This window comes from Chrysemys picta, chromosome 1 (assembly GCF_011386835.1).
Source record: "Chrysemys picta bellii isolate R12L10 chromosome 1, ASM1138683v2, whole genome shotgun sequence".
Taxonomy (NCBI): Eukaryota; Metazoa; Chordata; order Testudines; family Emydidae; genus Chrysemys; species Chrysemys picta.
Window position 1 is genome coordinate 187,074,360 of NC_088791.1, and position 14,363 is coordinate 187,088,722.

The window sequence follows — 14,363 nt, forward strand, 5'->3', positions numbered from 1 at the left end:
TAAAATTAATCATGCAGGATAGTATCACATCTTATAGTATCGCATTTACTTCCATAACACAATCCAATTTAATTGACATCCCACATACTGCGTCAAAGATTCAAATGTCTCTCTGTCGGCAGTACAATATTTTGTTCAATGTCCGAAGGAACACTCTCTGTCCTGTCCACTAAGAACTGTACAAAAGGGGACTAGTAAAAGAAGACACAAATGACAAAGGGTACTTCCTCTATATTAATATAGAGCACCTTGGAACAGACCAGGTTCTCTCACCTTCCCGCCTCTGATGCAACTGCTGAACTCACAAGCCATAAAATAAAATGAAGAATCATGACTATTGAACATAATATGAATTTTGTTTAAAACATATGTTGGGTGGAGGCAGCAGTCTGCAGGAAGTATCAGATGCTGCTGCTGGACGCTTATCCTTTTTCTCTGAACAGCAGCAAGTTAATGAGAGGAAGGGTAAAATGTTAAATTTTCCTTATAAAAATGACATTAGTTATAAGGATACATTTTAAGACTACAAGATATACACATGATGTATTCTACAGATGTTTCTTCAGCAGACTGGAAGGATTGAAAGCAGCAGACATTTAATTAATCTCAGCTCCAGAGTTTAACAGCCAAGATGTGGTTTTTGAACATCTCTCTTCTAGTTAACAGAACATCTGTGGCACAAAAAGCAGAACTTAAATAAATCTGAGTGTATTTAAAAAACTTCCGTATTTTTACTATTATTTCTTTAAATGGTTTTCCAAAGATTTGAACATTCAACTCCTTTCCCCCTCATTCGCAAGCTTACCCTTTCAGTCAGTGATACGTCTTTACATTTAAATGGGGCCATGTCACAACAGAAGGAGTTAAAAACTGATTTAGCTCCAATTAATCCAATAAAAAAATATCTAGCTCACACTGTCTTTCCCCAATTTTGGGTATATTCTTGAACATACACTAAAGCCACAATACTGGTGATTTATTATAAAATAAATGTCAAAGGATTTTTTTAAAACTATGGGGCAGATTCTCAGCTGGTGTGGATTTACACCAGTTGAGGGTTTGACACCATAAATGGTATTCAAATACTGGAGGCTGAAGTCTTTTTCTATGTTATCAGAGACATAACCTAGAAAATATGCTTCTCTATACTTCAAAGGTAAAACTGAAGGAGTCGTTAAAGAGAAATTTAAAACAAAAATTCTATTGCTGGATATTACCTGGCAATAATGCACACAAAGCCCCATTAAGGGATCGAGTTCTGGTTGCCATATGAACAAATTTTTCATCTGAATTCTGGTTCCCCAAAAACTAGCAGAGAGAGAACTTTGCAAGTCCTCTGAGACAGCAGTCAGAGAAGAGCATTCTCAGAGTGGGCTGAGGTTTGACACAAGTATTCATGTAGCTTATTCTTCCTCCCAGTAGGAGTATCTATAATATATCCTGGGCTTGGTGGGGGATGAAGGGAACACTGCTAGTCAGAACACTGATGCTCTGTGATGTTGCTTCTGCCGCTAATGTGCTCTCATTTTGGTGCTATTTCCATGTTGGTCCAGAATTTGGTGCAAGGGTTTTTTGTTTGGTTCTATCTTACAACCCGAAGTGAGCAGACAATTGTAGATGAGCATCAGAAGACAAATATCTACAGACAAAAAGGGTGGAGTGCCAGCTGAACGCTGAAGTACTAATATTCCTTTTCAGTTGCAAAATCTCAGACACTTTTATAAACTATTCAAATGATAAAAAGAAACAAATGAAGTCTTTCTCTGTCTATATTTTATTGTCATTAATAGTGAAAATCATAGACCTTAATGATAACATTCATCCTTATGCAAATGACGAGAAGGTATATGCACCATTCAAATCTCACTCAATCCTTATTTTGGGGGCTTAAATGGAACTCAAGAGTTGTATATGGCTTAATCTGGCCTGTGCACAGGGATAAAATTCACCCTAAAAGGAGAGACAAAGCATGTCTCATCACAGCTGCAATATTCATTTCTGGAATGAACCCAACTGGTGTTATCCAAGCTACTACAGACAAGAAGTTTGAGATTTTCCAGTTCCTAATGATTATACAGTAAACTGGAGTCAGTTGGATATTTTCCACTGAGAGCAAAACTCTCTTTGTACTTAATATCTCTCTGAAATAAAAGTAGCATAAGAGAAGTCTGTCTTTTTATTTATTAATTATGTTTATTATTTATTGCTTCAGTACGCCAAGAAACTTTAATCCAAGTGGTTGCAGTGCAGGGCAAAACTACACAATGTGCAGCACATCTTGTTATACCACTGTAGATGCAACCTCTATAGGAACAACCAGCCTGGTAACAACTTGAGGATCCTTTTTCTGAGGGTCAGTGTGCACAATATTTTAGTCTGGGTTTCCATTTCAATGACTGGAACAGTGGAACTCCCCGTGTATTCATGTATTTCTTCCACGCCATTTCCTCCATTCTTTAAGATGGTTTAGAGGAAAGGGTAAACCCACCCTCACCCCCAGAGTGCACCTGAAAAATTACATCATACTATACTATACTATACTATAGGAAATAATTTCTCTGCAACCCCAGCCAGAGACCAATGTATGTTGTGAAATGTGATGCTTGATAGCTTTCAACAAGTACCCATTAATTTATGAAGAAGTGAAAAACTGATTGCTAAATAGGTGTATTGTCTGTGCAAACCATCGGCTTGATTTAGAGAAGTGTTGAACACCTACAGCTCCCACAGAAATCCAAGAGTAGTGGGTGCTCAGTGCCTCTGAAGATCAGTTCCCAAGTTGTTATTTAATTCTCATCTCAGTGAAGTCTCTGGCAGAAATCTCATGAACTTCAATGGGAGCATGATCTCCCATTTCTTTTCTCTTTCTTTAAACTTGGAGTTTGTCAGTTTTAGATGTGATCCTGCATCTCAGTCACTAGCTCTAAGTCAGATTCATCAGATTTACATTACATTATAGGGCATGTGCACATGGGGTAAAGGACAGCCTGTCTTTTGATATTAGTGTGAAAGTAAAGACATAGGGACAGGGCCGGCTCTGGCTTTTTTGCCGCCCCAGGCAAAAAAGCCTCCGGCCGCCCCCCCCCCGCCCCGCCCCAGCGCGGCAGGGGAGGGCAGCCGGAGCCCCGGGGGGAGGGCAGCGAGCCCCGGTCGGGGCTCCTCTCTCCCCGGCGCCGGGGGGAGGGCGGCGAGCCCGCCGCGGCTCCGCTGTCCCCGGCGGCCAGAGCGCCAGGGGGGAGGGTGGCGAGCCCCGGCTGGGGCTCCGCTGTCCCCGGCGGCCAGAGCGCCGGGGGAAGGCGGTGAGTCCGCCGCGGCTCCGCTCTCCCCGGCGGCCAGAGCGCCGGGGGGAGGGCGGCGAGCCCCGGACGTGGCCCCGCTCTCCCCCGCAGCCGGAGCCGGAGCACCGCGCCGCCCCCCTCCAGGTGCCGCCCCAAGCACAAGCTTGGTGGGCTGGTGCCTGGAGCCGGCCCTGCATAGGGAGAATACAAAACAAGGCAAGAAAACTCTCTGAAACAGCCCATACTTCTGCTTTCCTGTTTATCTGGAGTCCTAAACTTTTTAACCAGTACACATTTTAAAAGATTCTTCTTAAATTCTCTCTCACTGGACCCTCTCTCTAGTTCTGAGAAATTCCCCCCGCCCTCTGCTCCCACTTGATTTCACTGTATTATCTTCTGTGTCTTCAGATTGTTTTAGAGGGACATATTGATATTTACATTTCAATATTCAGATCACAACCACCACTACCAAAAAAAAAAAAAAAGAGAGAGAGAGAGAGCGAAGCATTTGCCAGTTTCTGTGTTCTCTCCAACGTGAACTGAAAAATATGCATACTGAGTCGTGTCAGTGAGAAGCACGATCTTCCATGGCTCATAAAATCTCATCCATCCCATTTGTAAAGGGGCTATTCTCCTTTGTGAAGAGCAAGAGTTCACAACTTCAAAACAGGGGAACCATATGGCAACATATTTTTATACAAATCTTGGAAAATTGACCAGTTTGGGCACCTGGTTAACCGCGTGGCTCCAGATGCAGTTATATAACTTGTGCTAAGTGGTGTTGTTGTATTTGCCATGGACACCGCAGCTTTAAATCAGCAAACTGTGGGCCCAATTCACGGCTGCCCTGTACCTTATTCAGTTATTTATGCCCCATGAAAAGTCACAACAGTATGACTGTAGAATGCGGTCATTCTGATTTGGTAGCATTCCACCATTATAGATCACTTTACCCTGATTTGAATGATTATGCAAAGTTCAGGACAATGGTGAATCAGGCCCTTAATTGTCAAACATTCAGAAATGGCTGTATCTTTAAACTTCAGCATACAGATGAAACTATACAGACCAGAAATAACATAAGGGGTTACTCCTAAGGTTTGGTTCAAAATATCAGTATAAATGTAGGACTAGATCCTAACCTGATGTAAATACATAGATTCTAAGGACAGAAGAGACCATTGTGATTGTTTAGTCTGACCTCTGGTATAACATAAGCCATAGTATTTTCTTGAATTAATTCCTGTTTGAACTACAGCCTATCTTTTAGAAAAGCATCCAATCCTGATTTAAAGGTTTCCAGTGACGGAGAAGCCACCATGACCCTTGGTAAGTTGTTCTAATGGTCAGTGACCCTCACTATTAAAAATGTGCACCTTATTTTGAGTCTAAAATTGTCTAGTTTTGACTTCCAGTTATTGGATCTTGTTATATCTTTGTTTGCTAGACTGAAGAATCCTAAATTATCAAATTTCTGTTCCATATGTAGGTCACACTTATAGACAGTGATCAAGACACCTCTTAACCTTCTCTTTGATAAGGTAAATAGATTGAGCTCATTGAATCTTTCACTATAAGGCATGTTTTCCAATTCTTTAATCATTCTCGTGGCTCGTCTCTGAACCCTTTCCAATTTTGCAACATTCATGTTGAATTGTGGAAACTCAAACTGGACTCAATATTCCAGTAGCAGTTGCATGAACTCCAAATACAGAAGTAAGATAATCTCCTTATACCTACTCAATATTCCTCTGTTATAAATCCAAGGTCACCTTTCACCTCTGATTATCTTCTTCCATGCCATCCATTATGCTGGGAATTCCCTTTCACTCCTTCTGTAAGGGGTAAAAACAAACAAACAAAAACATATCCGCACATCCTTGAGATATATCCTCAGTATGTGTATTGCATTTGTCCGAACTGTATTTGCTGTCTCTTTTTTAGACCGGGAGCTCCATAAAAGAGCTGTGCAAACAACTGATTTTTCAGTTCACTGGCTGTACCCCCCCCCCCAAAAATCATTTTGTGGCAACCCCAATTTTTTTTTTTTTAAATTTTTGGCAACCTAAAAAAGGTTTTTTGTTTCAGCTCAAAACAAACATTATGTTCAACTTGAAATGAAATTTTTCATTTCACTTGAGGGATTTTTTTTTCACTGTTTTTAAATTGTATTTTAATAAAAGTGAAGTAAATTTCAAAATGAAGTCATTTTGAACTGAAAAAAATTATTTAGAATATCTTGGAATTTTTAAAAACTTTTTTTGACTGTACCAACTCTGTGAATTAATTCAAAAATATGTTTTGGTTGAACCAAATCTGAATTTTTAGGCAAAACAAGTTTTGTCTGAAAAATTTCACCCGGCTTTATTCTTGAGATCAGGATTGTGGGCCTGATCCTCCTTATGCAGTTATTTACATTGGTGCAAAGTGGGTATAAAACACTACCACCATTAAATGACTGGAGCATGCTGACTTGGTAGGGTTTTGCATCCACTTTGCACAGGGGTAACGGACTAAACGAAGTGCAAGGTCACAGAGAATCATCCCCCTTGTTTCCCCTCTATCTGCACAGTGTTTAACCTGGCTCCCACATAAGTCTCACAGGACCCCTTTGGGTATGTTTACACCACAATTAAACATTCAGAGTTGGCCCAGGTCGCTGACTTGGGCTCATAGGGCTGTAAAATTGCTGTGTGGATGTTTGGGCTTGGGGTGGAGCCTGAGCTCGGGAATGCCATGAGGGAGGAGAGTCCCAGAACCCAGGCTCCAGCCTGAGCCTGAATGTCTACACTGCAATTGTTAGCCCCACAGCTCAAGCCCCACGAGCATAGGTGCTGGAAGTCAAGGTGCTGGGGTGTGGCAGCACCCACTGGCTTGAAGTGGTTTCCATTGTATACAGGGTTTACAGTTTGATTCAATGGTTCTCAGCACCCCCACTATACAAAGTGTTCCAGCGCCCCTGCCCACGAACCAGAGTCAGCTGATCTGGGCCAGCCATGGCCATACCATGGATCTTTTATTCCAGTGTAGATTTACCTTTTGTTACTACTCTGATTTTACAGAAGAGTCAAATGAGGCCCAGAGCACTGAAGTGATTTGCCCAAGGTCACACAGCATGTCAGTGTCACATCCAGGAACAGAATAAAGGACTCATCTCGAACATGTATGAGCCTGTGGTGCCAAAGTATTAAAATACCTCAGTTAAGATCTTTCTGCTCCACAAACTTTGGATTTGACTCCTTTATATATTTCTCTGGAAGCAGTGACTTGCATTAGGTCATAGGCAAAACTCCAGAGCAAACAGACACTGTTGGGGCTCTAAAGACTATATAAAGTTGGAGCTCTGATGGTATTAATTGTGGTGTGTTGTGAACACCCTCCATTCACGTAATCTTATGAATTCCAGTAAATCCTGCCATTATTTTGAATGTGATACTCTTATTGGAGGTAAAAGTGTATTGTGTGTGTATGTGCAGGCACACATGCATGCATATTTGGTGGTGATGAGGTTTTCATTTAGTTAACATGTCTGAAAGCAAATCTCTTTCATTCTCCAGCCTCTGGGTTTGCTGGATTACAGAGAAACCAGAGGAGAGCCTTCAGCCACAGCATGTATATAGTTGTTAGCATTCTAAACATTTAGCAGCAACATGAGTTTTGAGAAAGAAATGCAATCCTTTTGAGCTGTCCGCAGCAGAATTCTTCAGATCCATACCACTGACCTGGGGAATTCCAGAATGGTGGGTTTTGTAATGATATTTCCAGAGCCATCCATTTCTGCACCATAGTTTGCAAAATGCTGCTTTAAAACTGGAATGAATACACCTGCCCCACCCACACTGCCACAACAGTCACAACCAAAGGAACATTTCAGAGCATCCTTTGTACTTTTTTACTTATCTGAGAACATCAAAGATCTTCACAGAGACGAGATGGATGAGGTAATACCTTGTATTAGACTAGCTTCTGTTGGTGAGAGAGACACGCTTTTGAGCTTGTCTCTCTCACCAACAGAAGTTGGTCCAAAAAAAGATATTACCTCACCCACCTTGTCTCTCTAAGATTCTGGGACCGACACACATAAAGCCCTTCATAGCCACAGGATGAGGTGATGCACACCTGTGCACTGAGGGTGGTGCACTGGTCCCATGGCAGCTTTGGTGTCATTTTGCCTCATAGAGGAAAGATACCTCCCGGAGTTCTTTGGTGCATGGGACAGTACAGAAATTTTTATTTTCAGTTAATGCATGCAGCATAATCCCTCCTGGCAGATTTGGTTAGCACAGCGGAGCTGTGGGGAACTATACATTTAAAAGGCTCTGGCAAGAGCTAGTTGGATCTACTTGTTATGTTCTGTAGAGGTTCACGTTATTCAATGCTGATCAGTTAGAACTCAGATACTACATGAAGCAGAGCTCTGTCGAGACTCCTTGGCTCAGAGTAAATACTGAACACTACAAAACCATGGCTTTGCCTATACCCTGCCCCCTTTGGGGCATTGGGTTCCCCATGGAATGCATCACAGCAGCAGCCATGCACTCTCCTGCGCACAGGGAATTTAATTCTGTCTGGTTCTCCCTCAGACCATGAAGTGTAGGGAAGTCTTCTTACTACTCCCTCTCCCTCATTGCATGCCTCCATAGGCCTGGCCAGAATCTATCCCTTAATTAAGCCTCACAGGATCCCTTTATTACTACCCTGATTTTACAGAGGAGTACATGAGGCCCACAGCAGTCATGTAATTTGCCCAAGGTCACACAGCATGTCATTGTCATTTCCAGAACTAGAATTAAGAACTCTGATCTTCACAGGCAACTGGTTTTCTCTTGAAACATTTGGACATAAGGGCTTTCTAGGACACAGCCATCTGGTACACACTGCAGTATCGGCCACTTTGTTTCATTTAGCTGAACCACACTTTAGCTTTTTCATTCCTCAGTACTCTCCTACCAGAGAAACAAATCTAGGTATTTCTTGATTTGAACACTCCTCACTTCAGCTCCCAACCATAGTAACTTATTCCATATGCTCACTACCATTTATATGAAATAGTTCTGCCACATTCCCTATTTACTTCCAATACCTAGAAACAGATGGATAAACAAAGCATGGAATATCTGTGTCTGGCTGCACCTGATTTTTGTTTGAAATCTACACAAAATTTGGGTCTCATTAGATCAATTTAAAATAAGGAAACATTCCTATAAACCCCTCTTACTTCTCTAAACAAAATCAAACATGGATGCATTCTGGATTAGAGTACATAAACGGATTTGAAGATAAGATTGCCTATGTTTTGTTCTAGATTTAGAAAGCCACAAAGTATTTTAAAAGGTTTCTTGTTGTGTGTTATGTACTTATCTTATTGATTTGGAGTTTAGCCAAGGTTTTACTGAAATTTAAAGTCATTATTTCCCAATTTATTTCATAGGATTTTCCCTTCCCCCTCCAGAGTACTTTCTATGCAATATCTGCTGAACTGAATATGAAATAAAAATCTCTTCTTGCTGCTAAAACAAAAACCTCACTTCTTTTTCCAAGAGATCAGGTCACCAAGATGTCTGGAAGTTTAATACAGGTCTTTCATGTTATGCTGATACTCTCCATGCCTTTGAAAACTGCCTGTGAAAATGATTATAATATTGAAAATAAAGGAAACCCACCTGTTCCTCTGGAGAGAGGCAGACATGAGAAGGACACAGAATTATAATGCGACAATTTGAGCCTGGGAGACCTGGTGTTTTACTGACACAGGTGATTAACATTATCTGGCAGTACGTTCAACCTACATTTTTTCCCCTCCACCTTAGCCTCTGACTCTCTCCACAAAGAAAACGACACTAAAAAGCACTGGGGAAGCTTTGTGACCTTTCAGCATATTTGTTACACTTTGTCCTTTCCAAATCTCCTACATCAAATTTGCAGTTGTTTTAATAACATGTCAATAACAGGTGCTGTCTTTGGAATCTGTTTTCTCCTGCTCGGATGTTTCATCACAGGCATTTAGTGTTTCCCTGTTCAGGAGAATGAAATAGTGTGGCCTACCACCACCCTGTTTATGTGGGTTCCCCTTCTATTTCTGATCACCAGCAGGTTGTTTGCATACCGTCAGTGTCTCTCAGGGAGCGTAGTTTTGGCTGCCATGGGCCTGAGCTTCCTTCTTTTTGGCCAGCAGTCATCCTGGAAGCCCTGCCCAGGCTTATTGCTTCAAAGGAAGCAGACATAAGTTAGAACAGGGGTAGGCAACCTATGGCACTCATACCAAAGGTGGCACGTGAGCTGATTTTCAGTGGCACTCACTGCTTGGGTCCTGGCCACCGGTCCAGGGGGGCTCTGCATTTTAATTTAATTTTAAATGAAGCTTCTTGGACATTTTAAAAACCTTATTTACTTTACATACAACAATGGTTTAGTTATATATTATAGATTTATAGAAAGAGACCTTCTAAAAATGTTAAAAATGTATTACTGGCACGCGAAACCTTAAATTAGAGTGAATAAATGAAGACTCGGCACACCACCTCTGAAAGGTTGCCGACCCCTGAGATAGAATGTTCTTTTTATTAGAGTGAATGGACAAGTGAGAAAGGAACTTAGTTGAGATCAGAGTAGCCAATAGGATCCCTATCGGGACCAGGGCTGTTCTACATATTCATTAATGATCTGGAAAAGGGGGTGAACAGTGAAGTGGCAAAGTTTGTGGACAATACAAAATTATTCAAGATAGTTAAGTCCAAAGCTGACTGTGAGAGGTTACAGGGGGATCTCACAAAAGAGGGTGACTGGACAATGAAATGGCAGATGAAATTCAACATTGATAAATGGAAAGTAATGCACATTGGAAAACAGAATCCCAACTATACATATAAAATGATGGGTTCTAAATTAACTATTATCACCCAAGAAAGAGATTTTGGAATCACCACAGATAGTTTTCTAAAAACTTCCTCTCAGTGTGCAACAGTGATCAAAAAGGCTAACAGCATGTTAGGAACTATTAGGAAAGAGATATATAATAAGACAGACAATATCATAATGCCACTATAAAAATCATGGTACTGCCCTCACGTTGAATTCTAGGTGTAGTTCTGATCGCCCCATCTCAAAAAGGATATAATGGAACTGGAAAAGGTTCAGAGAAAGGCAACAAAAATGATTCGGAGTATGGAATGGCTTCCATATGAGGAGAGACTAAAAAGATTAGGGCTTTAAATACAAACAAGAGGAAGTACTTTTTCACACAACTCACCTGTGGAACTCATTGCCACAGAATGACAAAAGTATAACTGGTTTTAAAAAAAGAATAGGATAAGTTAATAGAGGATAAGCCCATCAACGCTATTAGTCAAGATTATCACGCATGTACAACCCCGTGCTCAGGACAACCTAAAACTCTGATTAGCAGAAGCCAGGAGTGGAAGACAGGGAGAATCACTCCACAATTGCCTCATTCTGTACAGTCCACCTGAAGCTCTGGTATGGGCCACTGTCAGAGACACGATACTTGGCAAGATGGACGATGGTCTGACCCAGACGGCAGCTCTTAAGTTCTTATGATGGTAGTATAAAATGGCCTTACAAAATGGAGAAGACTTTTGAGGGGCAATGACCACAACTTTGTTTGAGACATGGGGACTTTTTGTTGCACAGATAACAACAATGTAAATTCTTGAAATTTTTTTTAATTGTCATTTAAAAATGTATTCTAAACCTGGAAAAGGCCAGGTTCTACTACTTGGACTCTGAACAGAAATTAGGCCAGTTGGGCACCGTGTAAAGAACTGTATCTCTCCATTTGGAACATTCTGAGGAATTCTCCAAGCTGAAGGTGGGTGGTGCATTAGTTTTGAAAATCAGGCCCCTGGTCTGGGCATTGTGGCCCTAGCGACATCCTTGGCAAATGAGATTTTCAGGAGTCACTTTTCCCATGAGGCCTAGCCACTGCTGTGCCCACTAGTTGCCAAATGCTACAGTTTCCTTCTGCTGTGGGTTCCAAACAGCAAGAAGACGCACAGGCTCAGGAGATACATGCAGGATCAGAAATGCAAAGGTACTTGGTTGAGTAAGGCAAACCTTTAGTCACTCATAGTCTGCCTGCTCAGGCTAAGCACAGCGCAATGCTGGAGAAAAGGAACGTACACAAGGTAAGGGGCCACAGCAGCATCTATCTGTCTTTTAAGGTATTTATACGGTCCCTATTACCTTAGTATCTGACCACCCCTCATTGTATAGTATTTTTATCCTTGCCACACCTCTATGAGATATGAAAGTACTATTATCCCCATATTACAGATGGGGTACTAAGCCCAGAGAAACTAAGAGTACATCTACATTGTAATAAACCCCCCTCTACACTGAATCTCAAAGCCAGGGTCAATTGACTTGGGCTCATGGGGCTTAGGCTGCAGGGCTAAAAATTGCAGTGCTTGAGCCCATATATCTGCACTGCAATTTTTAGCCCCTTGCCCAAGCCCCGTGAACCCAAGTTAGCTGACCTGTGGCCAGTCTTTTATTGAGGTGGATGGCAAACATGCCATGAACCACAGCTGAAGTGAGCCACAGCCCATTTATGAAAATTATGGCAATAATTCCTTTAGAGGTCCAAACTCAGATATACAGATGAGATTTTTCAAAGAAGTTAGGCACTCGTTGCAAGTCAATGAGAGGTGAGTGTGGGATTTTCAAAGAGTATCTAATGTGACTTGGGGGCACATTCCAATGTTCGGTATCTTAGAAGAATTTCAGTGGAATTTGGGCACTTCTGAAAAATCACACACAATGGGGACTTGTGCACCTAAATCACGTAGGTGCTTCTGAAAATCCCAGCTGACATCTTTTACCCTTTCCCACCGCAACTGTAATTACCTCACTCTCACCTCAAGCCTTGAAGCAAATGAACTTTTTTGTATACTATCAATTTAAAATACTGCTTCAGTATATGAAGTTACATTTCTAAAGCTCATGTTTCTTCAGCTTATTAAAATTATGACTGTCACATTAAAACAAGATTCCAGTTCAAATATTTTGGATTAGAACTATGCAACCAAATATACAGATCTGCCTAATAACAGTAACTGAGAATGTAAGCTCTCACTAGGCATTCATTTTACATGGCACAATTTTATTTTTGTCATGATGTTTCTCTAAACAAAAGCAAATTTGCTCTGAGTAATTTTTCTTTTACTGATGTTAGCTGTACAAATATTTACTGACTGCTGAAGCAGGGTTTCAGTTAAAACTGCTTTTATCCAGCTAAATTAGGTAATTTACTCTGTCATATACCATTAAAAGGGAAGAATTTTCACACTTCCACTCCAAAATATAGTCTTTATTCATGGTGAAAGCCGATTTACTACATCTGACCTTGTACTAATGGGTGCGTTTTTTAAAAATGTATTGGAGCTCAATCATGCAGTCTCCTAGCCATCAATTTAAGCCTGGGCTTCAGTTGGCTGAACCTGGGATTGAGTGGGAAAGAAATGGAGGCATGTTTGTCTTCTATATTGGTGTGTGTGTGTGGGGGGAAGGGCTCCAGCCAAGCCAACGGGGCCACGCGGGTGGGTGGGGGGAATTCCATGCCTGCTCACAGGGACGCCATTTCAGATTTGGGGGATGGGCAACTTTAACCATGATTCCAGGGGCTACATAGGCAATTGAAAAATCTAGTGTTTTTCAGATAATAACTTAGAAATATCTGACAGGAGTATGGTATCTAATTCCTATATCAAGAAAGAAAATTAAATAAATATTAGACCCACTCAGCTCTAATACTAACATGTTCTGACATCTTGTGGCAAGTCATTTATGGGACACTGATTAGGTTTAAAATTGTAATGTATATTCTTACTCAGATACTCTTATTAAAGTCAGAAGGGTCAATTGTGATCATCTAGTCTGACCTCCTGCACATTGCAGGCCACAGAACCTCAACCACCTTCTCCTGCAATAGAGTCCTAACCTCTGGCTGAGTTACTGAAGTCCTCAAATCATGGTGTAAAGATTTCAAGTTACAGAGGATTCACCATTTACACTAATTTAAACCTGCAAGTGACCCCACGCTGCAGAGGAAGGTGAAAACCCCCCACGGTCTCTGCCAATCTGACCTGGGGGGAAATTCCTTCCCAACCCCAAATATGACAATCAGTTAGACCCTGAACATATGGGCAAGACCTACCAGGTAGATACCTGGAAAAGAATTCTCTGTAGTAACTCAAAGCCCTCCCCATCTAGCGTCCTATCTCCAGCCATTGGGGATTTTTGCTATAGGCAGTCGCCAATGGGCCACATGCCACTGTAGGCAGTCCCATCATACCATCCCTTCTATAAACTTATCTAGCTTAGTATTGAAGCCAGTTAGGTTTTTTGCCCCCCACTGCTCCCCTTGGAAGGCTGTTCCAGAACTTCACTCCTCTGATGGTTAGAAACCTTTGCCTAATTTCAAGCCTAAACTTGTTGATGGCCAGTTTATATGTATTTGTTCTGAGGTTCACATGGATGCTTAAATTAAGTAACTCCTCCCTCGTATTTATCCCTCTGATATATTTATACAGAGTAATCATATCTTCCCTCAGCTTTCTATTGGTTAGACTAAACAAGCCAAGCTCTTTGAGTCTCTTCTCATAAGATAGGTTTTCCATTCCTCAGATCATCTTAGTAGTCCTTCTCTGCACCTGTTCCAGTTTGAATTAATCTTTCTTAAATGTGGGAGACCAGAACTGCACACAATACTCCAGACAAGGTCTCACCAGTGCCTTGTATAATGGTACTAAGACTTGCCTATCTCTACTAGAAATACCTCACCTGATACATCCTAGGACTGCTTTAGCCTTTTTCACAGCCACATCACATTGATGGCTCATAGTCATCCTCTGATCAACCAATATACCAAGCTCTTTCTTCTCCACTATAATTTCCAACTGATATGTCCCCAGCTAATAGCAAAAATTCTTGTTGTTAGTCCCTAAATGCATGACCTTGCACTTTGCAGTATTAAATTTCATCGAATTTCAATTACTCCAGTTTACAAGGTCATCCAGATCTTCTTGTAGGATATTCCGGTCCTCTGAGGTATTGGCTATACCTCCC